Source organism: Podarcis tiliguerta (genome assembly GCF_965153285.1).
Source record: "Podarcis tiliguerta genome assembly, chromosome: Z".
NCBI classification, from domain to species: domain Eukaryota; kingdom Metazoa; phylum Chordata; class Lepidosauria; order Squamata; family Lacertidae; genus Podarcis; species Podarcis tiliguerta.
This window is the reverse complement of record NC_139553.1, coordinates 2,501-18,069: the sequence shown is the minus strand read 5'-3', so window position 1 is coordinate 18,069 and position 15,569 is coordinate 2,501. Positions and strand designations below refer to the sequence as shown.

Below are 15,569 nucleotides of genomic sequence, written 5' to 3'. Positions count from 1 at the left end.
TAAATGAACCCTTGTGGTTCCTTCCCAGATTCCTGCCTTGCAGCGGGTTGGACTGGATGGCCCTTGGGGTCCCTTCCAGCTAGATGCACCATTATATGATTCTTGGGGAAGTGCTTCAGAAAGAAGAAACAAGAACAAACAAGAAAAAATAAAGAAGAAAAACACATTTCTTCTACTTAGTCGGATGCTGGCTCCATTCCCACTTGATTCTTTCTTCCACTGCAATCTGGGCTGGATATATTATATGTTTGCTTTGACATGGATCCCTCTTTCCATTCTTGTGAAAATAATTAACATTATTGATATTTCTTAGGTCTGAATTCCTGCTCTGAAAAGGAGGAGGAGGAGAAAATGTGTGATGAAGGGAGAAGAGAAGATGGAGGAAAAGTCATGAAGGTAAAAGGGAAAAAATAGACATATTAACATATAACATATAAGAACGTTTTAAAACAACCCCACTCATGATATATTACACTCACCCAAGTCTGGCTTGGCCTAACCCCCCCTAACTACCACAGTACAGCACAGTAAAAATACAGTAAAATAATTTTATTTACTTGATTGGGGTAGGCTAGCACCTCCCGCCTTCCTGTCTCCGTTTTCCTGTTCTTGTTAGGCTATCGAAAGGTGACAAAGCAATGTGTTGGAAACTTAATTTCTTCAGATGAACCATTGCTTTAACGAAGTAATTACTCAAGGCACCGATCTTTCACCTATCGATTTATCCACATAATCCAACCGGAGATGAATTAGCATCCCAAAGTGGTACACTTGCACGTTAAATCTTATGATAAATGTTTTGGAAGAGGCATAAATTAAAAAATATAATTAATTTGCAAGCAAGCCAAGTGAATTAGAGAGGCAGTGAGCTGGCTGGTTTGTCTTATGGAGCATCTCCAAACCCAGTTTGGGTCTAGAAGATCCCAGCCTTAATGGCAACCCCCCATTGCTTTCTGTTTGATTTTTTGAGCAGATACTCTGAATTGAACAGCACAAGATGAAATGGGGACCAGCCCCTGCTGTAGTGGCCAGCACTAGAAGCCGTTTGAGTAATTCAGATCAATAAAGTAGGAATATTTAATATTTACAAACCAGCAACTTGACACCAGTTTTGGACACTTGCAGCAGCTTGCAATGTTAAGAGAGGTGCTCTAAAGAAAAGCACTTTCTACATTTACGAGTCTTCAGAGTAGGCTCATGGTTTTTCCTTTGCCTGTAGGTTAGCATATCTGCAATCAGCCGAAGAACTTCAGGGAGGACAAAAGGGGATGGCAAGGGGGGCTTCCTGGCGGAAGTGAACTTGCAGTATTCCTGCCTGGTAGCAGGTTGGACTGGATGGCCCTTGGGGTCCCTTCCCGACATATACTCCCCCACCATCATATGATTCTTTGGAAAGTGCGTCAGAATACAGTTTTGGGGTGTGTGTCAGCCCTTAAAAATCAACTGTGCAAAGATTAAAGCCTGTCTCCCGCTATGCACCTAGGCTGGGAGCCCCAATGGCACAAGAGTAATTGGGCAGTGCCCCTGCAAGAGGGGCCAAAACCAAAAGCCAGTTGCATCATTTACATTGACAAATACTGGCACGGATGTATGCGTTTTGGAAATTTGCAGCAGTTTGTAATGTTAAGAGAGGTGTTTTAAAGAAAAAACACTTTATACACTCATGAGCGTTCCCTTAGAGGAGGCTCATGGTTGTTTCCTTTCTGGAGGTATAAATGTTCTTAGCAGATGTACAATCACCCCAAAGGCTTCAGGCCTCCTCCTGACTGTTGAAATGCTCCTGGGGAGACTGTAAGCAGCACCTCCTCCGCTCCCAGTCAGCAAAAGGGGATGGCAAGGGGTGCTTCATGGCGCAACTTGCGACTGCAGCTTAAATTGCCTTAAAAGTGCCATTTAATCCGGCAACACTGACAGCACAGCCAAGGTTGATGGTTGTTTTCCTGCATATTCCTGCCTTTCAGTGGGTTGGGCTGGAAGACCCTTGGGGTCCCTTCCAGATATAGATATATATGCAGCATCATATGATTCTTAGGAATGTGCTTCAGAAAGAATAAACAAAAATAGCATTCCTTTAAGTTAGTTGTATGAAGGGAAAGTTGCTTCACTCCTAACAGCTAAATGCTACCACCTTTTGGTACTGTGAGCACTAAGGTTGCAGGGAGATCTCCATAAGGGACGCCTGCATATTCCTAAGAGCTGCAAAGTGCCACACAAAGAAGAAACAGGAAAACATACCTCCAGGTTAGTTGTATGATGGCCAACCCCTTCCGCTTCCCAGCTTGCTACTTTATTCTGTCTTGCATAGCAATACAAACAATGGGTGCCTGTTTTATACTCCTACTCTTTCAGTTCACCTGAAAGAAATCAGGCGCACAGGTTTGCTGTGTTCCTTAATGTCAGATTTTGTGGATTCATTATCACCCATATGTTTCGGTGCATAAGCCTACTTAGGCATGGAAAAGGAAAGGGAGGGGGGAAACGAGGATTCCTGAAATGAGTGGGCTTCCTTGCATACACTTCAGGGCAGAAGGGGGAGATAGAGGGAACGCTCTACCTTCTCCCCCCTAATCTGTCTTCCCTACCTAATCATGGCGGACAAGGTCCCACCTTCAGCGCTTGCCTGGAAGAGGAGCAGCACCCATACAGAGAACGGTAGGAGCCAAATTGTCCAGGGAACTTCTGGGCATGAAGGGGTGAGGGTTTTCTTCACCAACACCAGTGTGCAGCTGCGCACACAACTGTAGAAACGAGTCAGAATAAACAGGCTTCCCAAAAAGTATAGTCTTTATACCCTAAATTCCCTAATTCCCCTAACCCCAGGGTCAGGAAGACAGTTTTGTTTTGGGACTGCCCTGCAATGCACACTTGAGGCCGCAGATGCAGAAAAATCTCTTTATGAGATGTTTGGTACCTCTAGACAGGTGCACAACAACCTGAACAATTTGGGGTTGGAGTAAAGAAGGCCACGGAAAGTCTAGTTTTTAACTAGGGGCCAATGTCAGAAAGAAGGGACACAGGTGGCGCTGCGGGTTAAACCACAGAGCCTAGGACTTGCCGATCAGAAGGTTGGCGTTCAAATCTGCGCGACGGGGTGAGCTCCCTTTGCAGGGGCCCTGCTCCTGCCAACCTAGCAACTTGAAAGCACGTCAAAGTGCAAGTAGATAAATAGGTACCGCTCTGGCAGGAAGGTAAACAGCGTTTCCGTGCGCTGCTCTGGTTCGCTAGAAGCGGCTTAGTCATGCTGGCCACATGACCCAGAAGCTGTGCCAATTGAGATGCGCACCGCAACCCCAGAGTCAGCCACAACTGGACCTAATGGTCAGGGGTCCCTTTACCTTTGACAAAGGTCAGAAGTTGTAAGTCTGCAGTTGTAAGTCTAGGGTCATTGTTATGGTTGGGGTTAGGCTTAGGGGTCCGGGCCTCCCCTTGACTGTTGAACTGCTCCCAGGGACGATGTAAGCAGCACTTCCTCTGTTTCCAGTCAAGAATGGGGGATGGCCATGTTGCCTTTATGGCTGAACTTGCAGTTGTAGGAGAGCTGTGGATCCCTGAACTATATCTAAGTAGCCTTTAAAGTGTCATTTAAGAGGGTAACATTTGCTGCACAACCAAGGTTGCAGGATTGTTCCCCATAAGGGACTCCTGCGATGTAGCGGGTTGGACTGGATGACCCTTGGGGTCCCTTCCAGAGGTTTATATGCTATCATTATTCTTTGGAAAGGGATTCAGAAAGACGAAAGCATTTCTTTAAGTTATAGGACGCAGGTGGCACTGTGGGTTAAACCATAGAGCCTAGGACTTGCCGAACAGAAGGTCAGCTTTTTGAATCCCCGCCATGGGGTGAGCTCCCGTTGCTGTCTCCCTGCTCCTGCTAACCTAGCAGTTTGATAGCATGTCAAAGTGCAAGTAGATAAATGCTCTGGCAGGAAGGTTAATGGCGGTTCTCAAGGCCAGTAAAGCGAGATGAGCGCCGCAACCTCAGAGTCGGTCACGACTGGACCTAATGGTCAGGGGTCCCTTTACCGTTACGATGGCAAAGGTGCCTCACTTTAGGCTGTGACACCTAACAGTTAAATGCTACCACCTTTTGGTACTGTGAACACCAATGTTGCAGGGGGATCTCCATAAGAGACGCCTGCATCTTCCTAAGGGCTGGAAAGTGCCACACAAAGAATAAGCAGTAAAACATACCTCCAGGTTAGTTGTATGATGGCCAACCACTTCCCAACAGACTTCCCAAAAAGTATAGTCTTTATACCCTAAATGCCCTAATTCCCCTAACTCCAGGGTCAGGAAGACAGTATTGTTTTTGGACTGCAATGCACACCTGAGGCCGCAGGTGCAGAAAAATCTCTTTATGAGATGTTTGGTACTTCTAGACAGGTGTACAACATCCTGGATAATTTGGGGTTGGAGTAAAGAAGGCCACGGAAAGTCTAGTTTTTAACTAGTGGTCAAAGGTCAGAAAGAAGACACAGGTGGCGCTGTGCGTTAAACCACAGAGCCTAGGACTTACGGATCAGAAGGTCAGCGGTTCGAATCCCCGCAACAGGGTGAGCTAGCAATTCGAAAGCACGTTAAAGTGCAAGAAGAAAAACAGGTACCGCTCCGGCGGGAAGGTAAACGGCGTTTCCGTGCTCTGCTCTGGTTCGCCAGAAGCGGCTTAGTCATGCTGGCCACATGACCCGCAAGCTGTACACCGGCTCCCTCGGCCAGTAAAGCAGGATGAGCGCCGCAACCCCAGAGTTGTCTGTGACTGGACCTAACGGTCAGGGGTGCCTTTACCTTTGACAATGGTCATAAGTTGTAAGTCTGCTGTTGTAAGTCTAGGGGTTGGGGTTTGGGTCATTGTTAGGGTCGGGGTTAGGGAGAGGCTTTGAGTTAGGCTTAGGGGTCAGGGTCTCCCCCTGACTGTTGAAATGCTCCCAGGGAGGATGTAAGCAGCACTTCCTCTGTTTCCAGTCAAGAATAGTGGATGGTCATGTTGGCTTCATGGCTGAACTTGCAGCTGCAGGAGAGGTGTCCCATTTAAGAGAGCAACGTTTGCTGCACAACCAAGGTTGCGGGATTGTTCCCCATAAGGGACTCCTGCGATGTAGCGGGTTGGACTGGATGACCCTTGGGGTCCCTTCCAGAGACCCCATCATTATTCTTTGGAAATGGCTTCAGAAAGAGAAATAGCATACCTTAAAGTTAGTTGCAGCCTAACACAGGAAAGTCGCCTCACTTCCTGTGAGCTCACTTATTCTTCCTTGCACATTAATTGGAGCTTGGCAGATACTGTGCCTGTTTTTACACGGATCCCTCTTTCAGTTCTGGAATAATTCGTCCACCCCACCCCCCTCTTTCTCAGGCTGTATGGGGCGTGCGGAATTCCTGCTCCCAAAAAGGGGAAGGAGAAGGGGAAGCTTCGCCTGACGGAGGGAGGGAGAAGAGGGAATCTTTTGAGACCAGATGCCAGTGCCCCAAAGATGCCAGTGCCAGGGCCCTCCTGCTGCTGCCTTGCGGGGCGAGAGGGGGAAAGGGGATCTTTGGGCACAAGATCCAAACAGCTCCTTTAACCAAACACCTGATTCGCCCAGCAGCGTGGCAGCCAAAGGAAAGAGAAGAAAAAGAGGCAAGGCAGCTCCCAGACATCTCCAGGCAGTTGCAAAAGGCAGGTACATCTGCCTAAGTGCACTTCCATCCACCGGAAAAGATTCTTAGCAGCAAGGAGTAAAGGGAACGGTGGGAAATACCTAGCTATCTCTCTAAATCGGTGAGTCCACACAATCGCTACACCTCCACAAGGCCCGGTCCTTTCCTGAGGAGCAGCCTGCCTTCTCCAAAGGTGGATTTCAGCTCAAACAGCTGGTTGAAGTGTCTCTTTTCCTCTCCTCACACCCGTAACCCTGGCAACCTCCCAGAGAACAGTCTCTATTCCACGATGGTCAGGGAGATAGTATTTTCCCACGGTCTCTCCAAAAATGGAAACCTTAGCATTTAGTAATGTCTTAATACAGTTTTGGGGTGGGTGGGTGTGTCAGCCCTTAAAAATCAACTGTGCAAAGATCAAAGCCTGTCTCCCGCTATGCACCTAGGCTGGTAGCCCCAATGGCAGGAGACTAAGTGGGCTGAGCCCCTGCAGCAGGGGCCAAAACCAAAGTCAATTGAATCATTTACATTGACAAATACTGGCACGGATGTATGCGTTTTGGAAATTTGCAGCAGTTTGTAATGCTAAGAGAGGTGTTTTAAAGAAAAAACACTTTATACACTCATGAGCGTTCCCTTAGAGCAGGCTCATTGTTGTTTCCTTTTCTGGAGGCATAAATGTTCTCAGCAGATGTACAATCACCCCAAAGGCTTCAGGCCTCCTCCTGACTGTTGAAATGCTCCTGGGGAGACTGTAAGCAGCACCTCCTCCCCTCCCAGTCAGCAAAAGGGGATGGCAAGGGGTGCTTCATGGCGCAACTTGCAGGTGCAGTTTAAAGTGCCTTAAAAGTGCCATTTCATAGGGCAACACTGACAGCACAACCAAGATTGGTGGTTCTCCTGCATATTCCTGCCTTGCCGTGGGCTGGCCTGGATGACCTTTGGGGACCTTCCAGATATAGATATAAATGCAGCATCATAGGATTCTTTGGAATGTGCTTCAGAACGAAGAAACACTCCTTTAAGTTACGGGATTTAGGTGGCACTGTTGGTTAAACCACAGAGCCAAGGACTTGCCGATCAGAAGGTCAGTGGTTCGAATCCCCGCGATGGGGTGAGCTCCCTTTGCAGGGTCCCTGCTCCTGCCAGCCTAGCAGTACGAAGGCACGTCAAAGTGCAAGTAGATTAATAGGTACCACTCCGACGGGAAGGTCAATGGCGTTTCCGTGCGCTGCTCTGGTTCGCCAGAAGCGGCTCACTCCTTCTAGTCACATGACCCGGAAGCTGTACGCCGGCTTCCTTGACCAGTAAAGCGAGATGCGTGCCGCAACCCCAGAGTCGGCTACGACTGGACCTAATGGTCAGGGGTCCCTTTACCTTTGACAAAGGTCAGAAGTTGTAAGTCTGCTGTTGTAAGTGTATTGGTTGGGGTTTGGGTCATTATTAGGGCTGGGGTTAGGGGTCAGGGCTTCCCCCTGACAGTTGAAATGCTCCCAGGGAGGATGTAAGCAGCACCACCTCTGTTTCCAGTCCAGAATATTGGATGGCCATGTTGGCTTCATGGCTGAACTTGCAGCTGCAGGAGAGGTGTGGATCCCTGAACTATAATTAAGCAGCCTTCAAAGTGCCATTTAAGAGGGCAACATTTGTTGCACAACCAAGGTTGCAGGATTGTTCCCCTTATGGGAGTCCTGCATGTTCCTGGGATGTTGCGGGTTGGACTGGATGACCCTTGGGGTCCCTTCTAGAGGTTTATATTCCATCATTATTCTTTGGAAAGGGCTTCAGAAAGAAGAAAAAGAAATAGCGTTCCTTAAAGTTAGTTGCAGCCGAACACAGGAAAGTCTCCTCGTTTCCTGTGAGCTCCCTTATTCTTCCCTGAACATTTATTGGAGCTTGGCAGATCCGGTGCCTCTTTTTATACAAACCCCTCTTTCAGATGTTCTGGAAAAAATCTGCCCCCCTGTTATTTTCCAGGTGTCTATGGGCTGTGCTGCATTCCTGCTCCCAAAAAAGGGGAGAAGGAAGGGGGGAGTTTTGCCTGATGGAGGGAGAAGAGGTGCCCTCCTGTTGCTGCCTTGTGGGGCGAGAGGGGGAAAGGGGATCTTTTGAGACAAGTCCCAAACAGCTCCTTTAACCAAACACCTGATTCGCCCAGCAGCGTGGCAGCCAAAGGAAAGAGAAGAAAAAGAGGCAAGGCAGCAGTTGCAAAAGATGGGTTGCCTGCATGGGCTCTGCTTTATTCCTTAATGTCGAATGCTACATCTGCCTAAGTCCACTTCCATCCACCGGAAAAGATTCTTAGCAGCAAGGAGTAAAGGGAACGGTGGGAAATACCTAACTATCTCTAAATTGGTGAGTCCGCACAGTCCCTACACTTCCACAAGGCCCGGTCCTTTCCAGAGGTGCAGCCTTCCTTCTCCAAAGGTGGTTTTCAGCTCAAACAGCTGGTTGAAAAGTCTCTCTTCCTATCCTCACACCCTCCCAGAGAACAGGGTCAGGGTTAGGGTTAGGGTAATGTCTTAATAAAGTTTGGGGGTGTTTGTGTGTGCCAGTCCTTAAAATTCCATTGTGCAAAGATTTAAGCCTGTCCCCCGCTATGCACCTAGGCTGGGAGCCCCAATGGCAGGAGACTAAGTGGGCTGAGCCCCTGCAACAGGGGCCAAAACCAAAAGCCAATTGAATCATTTACGTTGACAAATACTGGCATGGATGTATGCGTTTTGGAAATTTGCAGCAGTCTGTAATGTTAAGAGAGGTGTTTTAAAGAAATTACACTTCATACACTCCTGAGCGTTCCCTTAGAGTAGGCTCATGGTTGTTTCCTTTTCTGGAGGTATAAATGTTCTCAGCAGATGTACAATCACCCCGAAGGCTTCAGGCCTCCTCCTGACTATTGAAATGCCCCTGGGGAGACTATAAGCAGCACCTCCTCCGCTCCCAGTCAGGAAAAGGGGATGGCAAGGTGTGTTTCATGGCGCAACTTGCAGCTGCAGTTTAAATTGCCTTAAAAGTGCCATACTTGAACACTGACAGCACAGCCAAGGTTGGTGGTGGTTTTGCATATTCCTGCCTTTCAGTGGGTTAGGATTTTAGGGTTTGGGATAGGGATAGGGTTAGTATTTAGGGTTAGGGGTTTAGGGTTAGGGTTTTAAGAGGGCAGCATTTGCTGCACAACCAAGGTTGCAGAATTGTTCCCCGTAAGGGACTCCTGCATGTTCCTGAGATGCAGCGGGATGGACTGGATGACTCTTGGGGTCCCTTCCAGAGGTTTTTATACCACCATTATTCTTTGGAAAGGGCTGCAGAAAGAGGAATGAGAAATAGCGTTAAATGCGCTTAGCAGATGTACAATCCCCCCCGAAGGCTTCAGGCCTCCTGATTGTTGAAATGCTCCTGGGGAGACTGTAAGCAGCACCTCCTCTGCTCCCATCCAGCAAAAGGGGGTGGCAAGGTGTGCTTCATGGCGCAACTTGCGGCTGCAGTTTAAATTGCCTTAAAAGTGCCATTTTATAGGGCAACAGTGACAGCACAACCAAGGTTGATGGTTGTTCTCCTGCATATTCCTGCCCTGCAGTGGGTTGGGCTGGTCCTTTCCAGATATAGATATAAATGCAGCAGCATAGGATTCTTTGGAATGTGCTTGAGAAAGATGAAACAGAAATAGCATTCCTTTAAGTTACGGGCTGCAGGTGGCGCTGTGGGTTAAACCACAGAGCCTAGGACTTGGGGATCAGAAGGTTGGCGGTTCGAATCCCCGTGACGGAGTGAAATCCCTTTGCAGGGTCCTTTCTCCTGCCAACCTAGTAGTTCGAAGTACAATTAGATAAATGGGTACCACTCCGGCGGGATGGTAAACGGCATTTCCGTGCGCTGTTCTGTTTCGGCGGAAGCGGCTTAATCATGCTGTGCGCCGGCTCCCTTGGCCAGTAAAACGAGATGAGGGCTGCAACCCCAGAGTCCGTAACTGGGCCTAATGGTCAGGGGTCCCTTTACCTTAATGCTCCCAGGGAGGATGTAAGCAGCACTTCCTCTGTTTCCAGTCAAGAATAGTGGATGGCCAAGTTTGCTTCCTGGCTGAACTTGCAGCTGCAGGAGAGGTGGGGATCCCTGAAGTAGCCTTCAAAGTGCCATTTAAGAGAGGAACATTAGCTGCAGAACCAAGATGTTAGGATTTTTCCCCTTAAGGGACTCCCGCATGTTCCTGCGATGCAGCGGGTTGGGCTGGATGACCCTTGTGGTCCTTTCCAGAGGTTTACATACCATCGTTATTCTTTGGAAAGGGCTTCAGAAAGAGGAAAGAGAAATAGTGTTACTCAAAGTTAGTTGTATGATGGGAAAGTAACCTCACTTCCTGTGAGCTCCCTTATTCCTTGCACGTTAATTGGAGCTTGCAGATCCTGTGCCTGTTTTTACAGGGACCCCTATTCAGTCGTCCTCTCCCCCCCGCCCCCGTTATTTCTCAGGTCTCTATGGGGCGTGTTGAATTCCTGCTCCGAAAAGGGGGAGGAGAAGGAAGGGGGGGAGTTTTGCCTGATGGAGGGAGAAGAGGTGCCCTCCTGTTGCTGCCTTGTGGGACGAGAGGGGGAAAGTGGATCTTTTGAGACAAGTCCCAAACAGCTCCTTTAACCAAACACCTGATTCGCCCAGCAGCGTGGCAGCCAAAGGAAAGAGAAGAAAAAGAGGCAAGGCAGCAGTTGCAAAAGATGGGTTGCCTGCATGGGCTCTGCTTTATTCCTTAATGTCGAATGCTACATCTGCCTAAGTCCACTTCCATCCACCGGAAAAGATTCTTAGCAGCAAGGAGTAAAGGGAACAGTGGGAAATACCTAGCTATCTCTCTAAATTGGTGAGTCCGCACAGTCCCTACACTTCCACAAGGCCTGGTCCTTTCCAGAGGTGCAGCCTGCCTTCTCCAAAGGTGGATTTCAGCTTAAAAAGCTGGTTGAAAAGTCTCTCTTCCTATCCTCACACCCTCCTAGAGAACAGTCTCTATTCCTTGATGGTCTGGGAGATTGTATTTTCTCACAGTCGCTCAAAAAATTGAAACCTTAGCATTTAGTAATCTCTTAACACAGTTTTGGGGTGTGTTTGTGTGTGTCAGCCCTTAAAAATCAACTGTGCAAAGATTTAAGAGTGTCCCCCGCTATGCACCTAGGCTGGGAGCCCCAATGGCAGAAGACAATGGCAGGACAATGGCAAAAGGGGATGGCAAGGTGTGCTTCATGGCGCAACTTGCAGCTGCAGTTTAAATTGCCTTAAAAGTGCCATTCCATACTTAAACACTTACAGCACAGGCAAGGTTGGGGGTGATTCTGCATATTCCTGCCTTGCAGTGGGTTAGGGTTAGGGGGTTAGGGTTTGGGTTTTAAGAGGGCAACATTTGCTGCACAAGCAAGATTGCGGGATTGTTCCCCGTAAGGGAGTACCACATGTTCCTGCAATGCAGCGGGTTGGACTGGATGACCCTTGGGGTCCCTTCCAGAGGTTTATATTACCACCACCATTCTTTGGAAAGGGCTTCAGAAAGAGGAAAGAGAAATAGCATTAAATGTTCTTAGCAGATGTACAATCCCCCCCGAAGGCTTCAGGCCTCCTCCTGACTGTTGAAATTCTCCTGGGGAGACTGTAAGCAGCACCTCCTCCGCTCCCAGTCAGCAAAAGGGGATGGCAAGGGGTGCTTCATGGCTCAACTTGCAGCTTCAGTTTAAATTCCCTTAAAAGTGCCATTTCATAGGGCAACACTGACAGCACAACCAAGGTTGATGGTTGTTCTCCTGCATATTCCTGCCTTGCAGTGTGTTAGGGATAGGAGGTTAGGGTTAGGGTTTGAGGGTTTGAGTTAGGGTTAGGGTTTTAAGAGGGCAACATTTGTTGCACAACCAAGGTTGCAGGATTGTTCCCCGTAAGGGACTCCTGCATGTTCCTGCGATGCAGCGGGTTGGACTGGATGACCCTTGGGGTCCCTTCCAGAGGTTTATATACCACCACCATTCTTTGGAAAGGGCTTCAGAAAGAAATAGCGTTAAATGTTCTTAGCAGATGTACAATCACCCCGAAGGCTTCATGCCTCCTCCTGATTGTTGAAATGTTTTTGGGGAGACTGTAAGCAGCACCTCCTCCGCTCCCAGCCAGCAAAAGGGGATGGCAAGGTGTGTTTCATGGCGCAACTTGCGGCTGCAGCTTAAATTGCCTTTAAAGTGCCATTTCATACTTGAACACTGACAGCACAGCCAAGGTTGATGTTTGTTTTCCTGCATATTCCTGCCTTGCAGCGGGTTAGAGTTAGGGTTTGGGTTTTAGGGTTAGGTTTAGGGTTTTAAGAGGGCAACATTTGCTGGACATGCAAGGTTGCGGGATTGTTCCCCGTAAGGGACTCCTGCATGTTCCTGCGATGCAGTGGGATGGACTGGATGACCCTTGGGGTCCCTTACAGAAGTTTTTATACCATCATTATTATTTGGAAAGGGCTTCAGAAAGAGAAATAGCGTTAAATGCGCTTAGCAGATGTACAATCCCCCCCCCGAAGGCTTCAGGCCTCCTGATTGTTGAAATGTTCTTGGGGAGACTGTAAGCAGCACCTCCTCCGCTCCCAGTCAGGAAAAGGGAATGGCAAGGTGTGTTTCATGGCGCAACTTGCAGCTGCAGCTTAAATTGCCTAAAAAGTGCCATTTCATACTTGAACACTGACAGCACAGCCAAGGTTGATGGTGGTTCTCCTGCATATTCCTGCCTTGCAGCGGGTTGGGCTGGATGACCCTTGGGATCCCTTCCAGATATAGATATTTATGTAGCGTCATATTATTCTTTGGAATGTGCTTCAGAAAGAAGAAACAGGAAAACATACCTTCCCATTAGTTGTATGATGGCCAAGTACTTCCTCTTCCCTGGTAGCTGCTTTATTGTGCCTGTTTTATACTCCAACTCTCAGTTCATCTCAAAGAAATCAGACCCACTGATATTTCTCTGTATGGGGTGTGCGTTGTTCCTTACTGTCATTGGGTACAAGCCTACTTGGGCATGGAAGAGGAAAGGGAGGGGGAAAACGAGGGTTTCTGAAGCGAATGTGCTTCCCTGCGCACATTTCCAGGCAGAAGGGAAAGATGGAGGGAATGCTCTGCCTCCCCCCCACCAAGCATGACAGACAAGATCTTCATCCCAGCTTCATCAGCGCCTGTCTGGAAGAGGAGCAGACCCATACGGAGAACGGTAGGAGCCAAATTGTCTTGGGATCTTCTGGGTTTGAGAGGGTGAGCGTTGGGACAAGGCCCCAGTCTCCTAAAGCAGTGCGCTTTCACCAGGACCGGTCTGTGGGTTCCTTCACCAACACCAGTGTGCAGCTGCATTCACAATTGTAGAAACGAGTCACAATAAACAGGCTTCCAGAGGAGTATATTCTTTCTACCCTAACCCTAACCCTTTGGGTCAGGAAGGCAGTTTTGTTTAGGGACTGCCCTGCAATGCACCCCTGAGGCTGCAGGTGCAGAAAGATCTCTTTATGAGATGTTTTCCCTATAGAAAATGGTACTTCTAGACAAGTGCACAACAACCAGGACAATTTGGGGTTGGCGTAATAAAGAGCATGCAAAGCCTAGTTTTTAAGTAGGGGTCAAAGTTCAGAAAGAATGGACCCAGGGTTGGGGTTTCCGATTTAGGGTCTTAAGAGGCCAACATTTGCTGCACAAGCAAGTTTGCAGGATTGTTCTCCCTAAGGGACTCCTGCATGTTCCTTCGATGCAGCGGGTTGGACTGGATGACCCTTGGGGGTCTCTTCCAGAGGTTTATATACCATCATTATTCTCTGCTAAGGGCTTCAGAAACTAGAAATAGCGTTAAATGTTCTTAGCAGATGTAATCCCCCCCCTCCCCGAAGGCTTCATGCCTCCTGATTGTTGAAATGTTTTTGGGGAGACTGTAAGCAGCATCTCCTCCGTTTCCGGTCAGGAAAAGGGAATGGCAAGGTGTGTTTCATGGCGCAACTTGCAGCTGCATTTTAAATTGCCTTAAAAGTGCCAATTCACACTTGAACACTGACAGCAAAGCCAAGGTTGGTGGTGGTTCTGCATACTCCTGCCTTGCAGTGGGTTAGGGTTAGGGTTTTAGGGTTAGAGTCAGGGTTAGGTTTAGGGTTTTAAGAGGGCAACATTTGCTGCACAAGCAAGGTTGCGGGATTGTTCCCGGTAAGGGACTCTTGCATGTTACTGCCATGCAGCGGCATGGACTGGATGACCCTTGGGGTCCCTTCCAGAGGTTTATATACCATCATTATTCTTTGGAAAGGGCTTCAGAAAGAGGAAAGAGAAATAGCGTTGAATGTTCTTAGCAGATGTACAACCCCCCCCCCCGAAGGCTTCATGCCTCCTCCTGATTGTTGAAATGTTTTTGGGGAGACTGTAAGCAGCACCTCCTCCGTTTCCGGTCAGGAAAAGGGAATGGCAAGGTGTGCTTCATGGCGCCACTTGCAGCTGCAGCTTAAATTGCCTTAAAAGTGCCATTTCATAGAGCAACATGGACAGCACAGCCAAGGTTGGTGGTGGTTCTGCATATTCCTGCCCTGCAGTGGGTTAGGAGGTTAGGTTTAGGTTTAGGGTTTTAAGAGGGCAACATTAGCTGCACAAGCAAGGTTGCAGGATTGTTCCCCGTAAGGGACTCCTGCATATTCGTGCCTTGCAGTCGGTTAGGTTTAGGGTTAAGGGTAGGGGTTGGGGTTAGGGTTTTAGGGCTAGGGTTTTAGGACTAGGATTAGGTTTGAGGTTAGGGTTAGGAAGTTACGGTTAGGTTTAGGGTTTTAAGAGGGCAACATTTGCTGCACAAGCAAGGTTGCAGGATTGTTCCCCGTAAGGGAGTCCTGCATGTTCCTGCAATGCAGCGGGTTGGACTGGATGACCCTTGCGGCTCCTTCCAGAGGTTTATATACCATTATTATTCTTTGGAAAGGGCTTCAGAAAGAGGAAAGAGAAATAGCGTTAAATGTACAATCTCCCTGAAGGCTTCAGGCCTCCTCCTGACTGTTGAAATGCTCCTGGGGAGACTAAGCAGCACCTCCTCCGCTCCCAGTCAGCAGAAGGGGATGGCAAGGTGTGTTTCATGACGCAACTTGCAGCTTCAGTTTAAATTCCCTTAAAAGTGCCATTTCATACTTGAACACTGACAGCACAGCCAAGGTTGGTGGTGGTTCTCCTGCGTATTCCTGCCTTGCAGCGGGTTGGGCTGGATGACCCTTGGGGTCCCTTCCAGATACAGATATTTATGTAGCGTCATATTATTCTTTGGAATGTGCTTCAGAAAGAAGTAACAGGAAAACATACCTTCCCTTTAGTTGTATGATGGCCAAGTACTTCCCCTTCCCTGGTAGCTGCTTTATTGTGCCTGTTTTATACTCCAACTCTCAGTTCATCTCAAAGAAATCAGACCCACTGATATTTCTTTGTATGGGGTGTGCATTGTTCCTTGTCATCGGGCACAAGCCTACTTGGGCATGGAAGAGGAAAGGGAGGGGGAAAACGAGGGTTTCTGAAGCGAATGTGCTTCCCTGCGCACATTTCCAGGCAGAAGGGAAAGATGGAGGGAATGCTCTGCCTCCCCCCCACCAAGCATGACAGACAAGATCTTCATCCCAGCTTCATCAGCGCCTGTCTGGAAGAGGAGCAGACCCATACGGAGAACGGTAGGAGCCAAATTGTCTTGGGATCTTCTGGGTTTGAGAGGGTGAGCGTTGGGACAAGGCCCCAGTCTCCTAAAGCAGTGCGCTTTCACCAGGACCGGTCTGCGGGTTCCTTCATCAACACCAGTGTGCAGCTGCATTCACAATTGTAGAAACGAGTCACAATAAACAGGCTTCCAGAGGAGTATAGTCTTTCTACCCTAACCCTAACCCTTTGGGTCAGGAAGGCAGTTTTGTTTAGGGTCTGCCTTGCAATGCACCCCTGAGGCCG

General features: G+C 48.5%; 1 long non-coding RNA gene across 2 annotated transcripts; it reads left to right on the top strand.

Moving 5' to 3' along the window:
- LOC310669138 lies at positions 1-8,092 on the top strand. 2 transcript variants are annotated; one of them, XR_014507040.1, is made up of 3 exons: positions 1-396; positions 5,553-5,660; positions 7,796-8,092. It is a non-coding gene; the product is annotated as an uncharacterized lncRNA (long non-coding RNA). The 2 variants fall into 2 exon arrangements; XR_014507041.1 differs by having other exon boundaries at positions 7,793-8,092.
- The last annotated feature ends 7,477 nt before the right edge of the window (positions 8,093-15,569 follow it).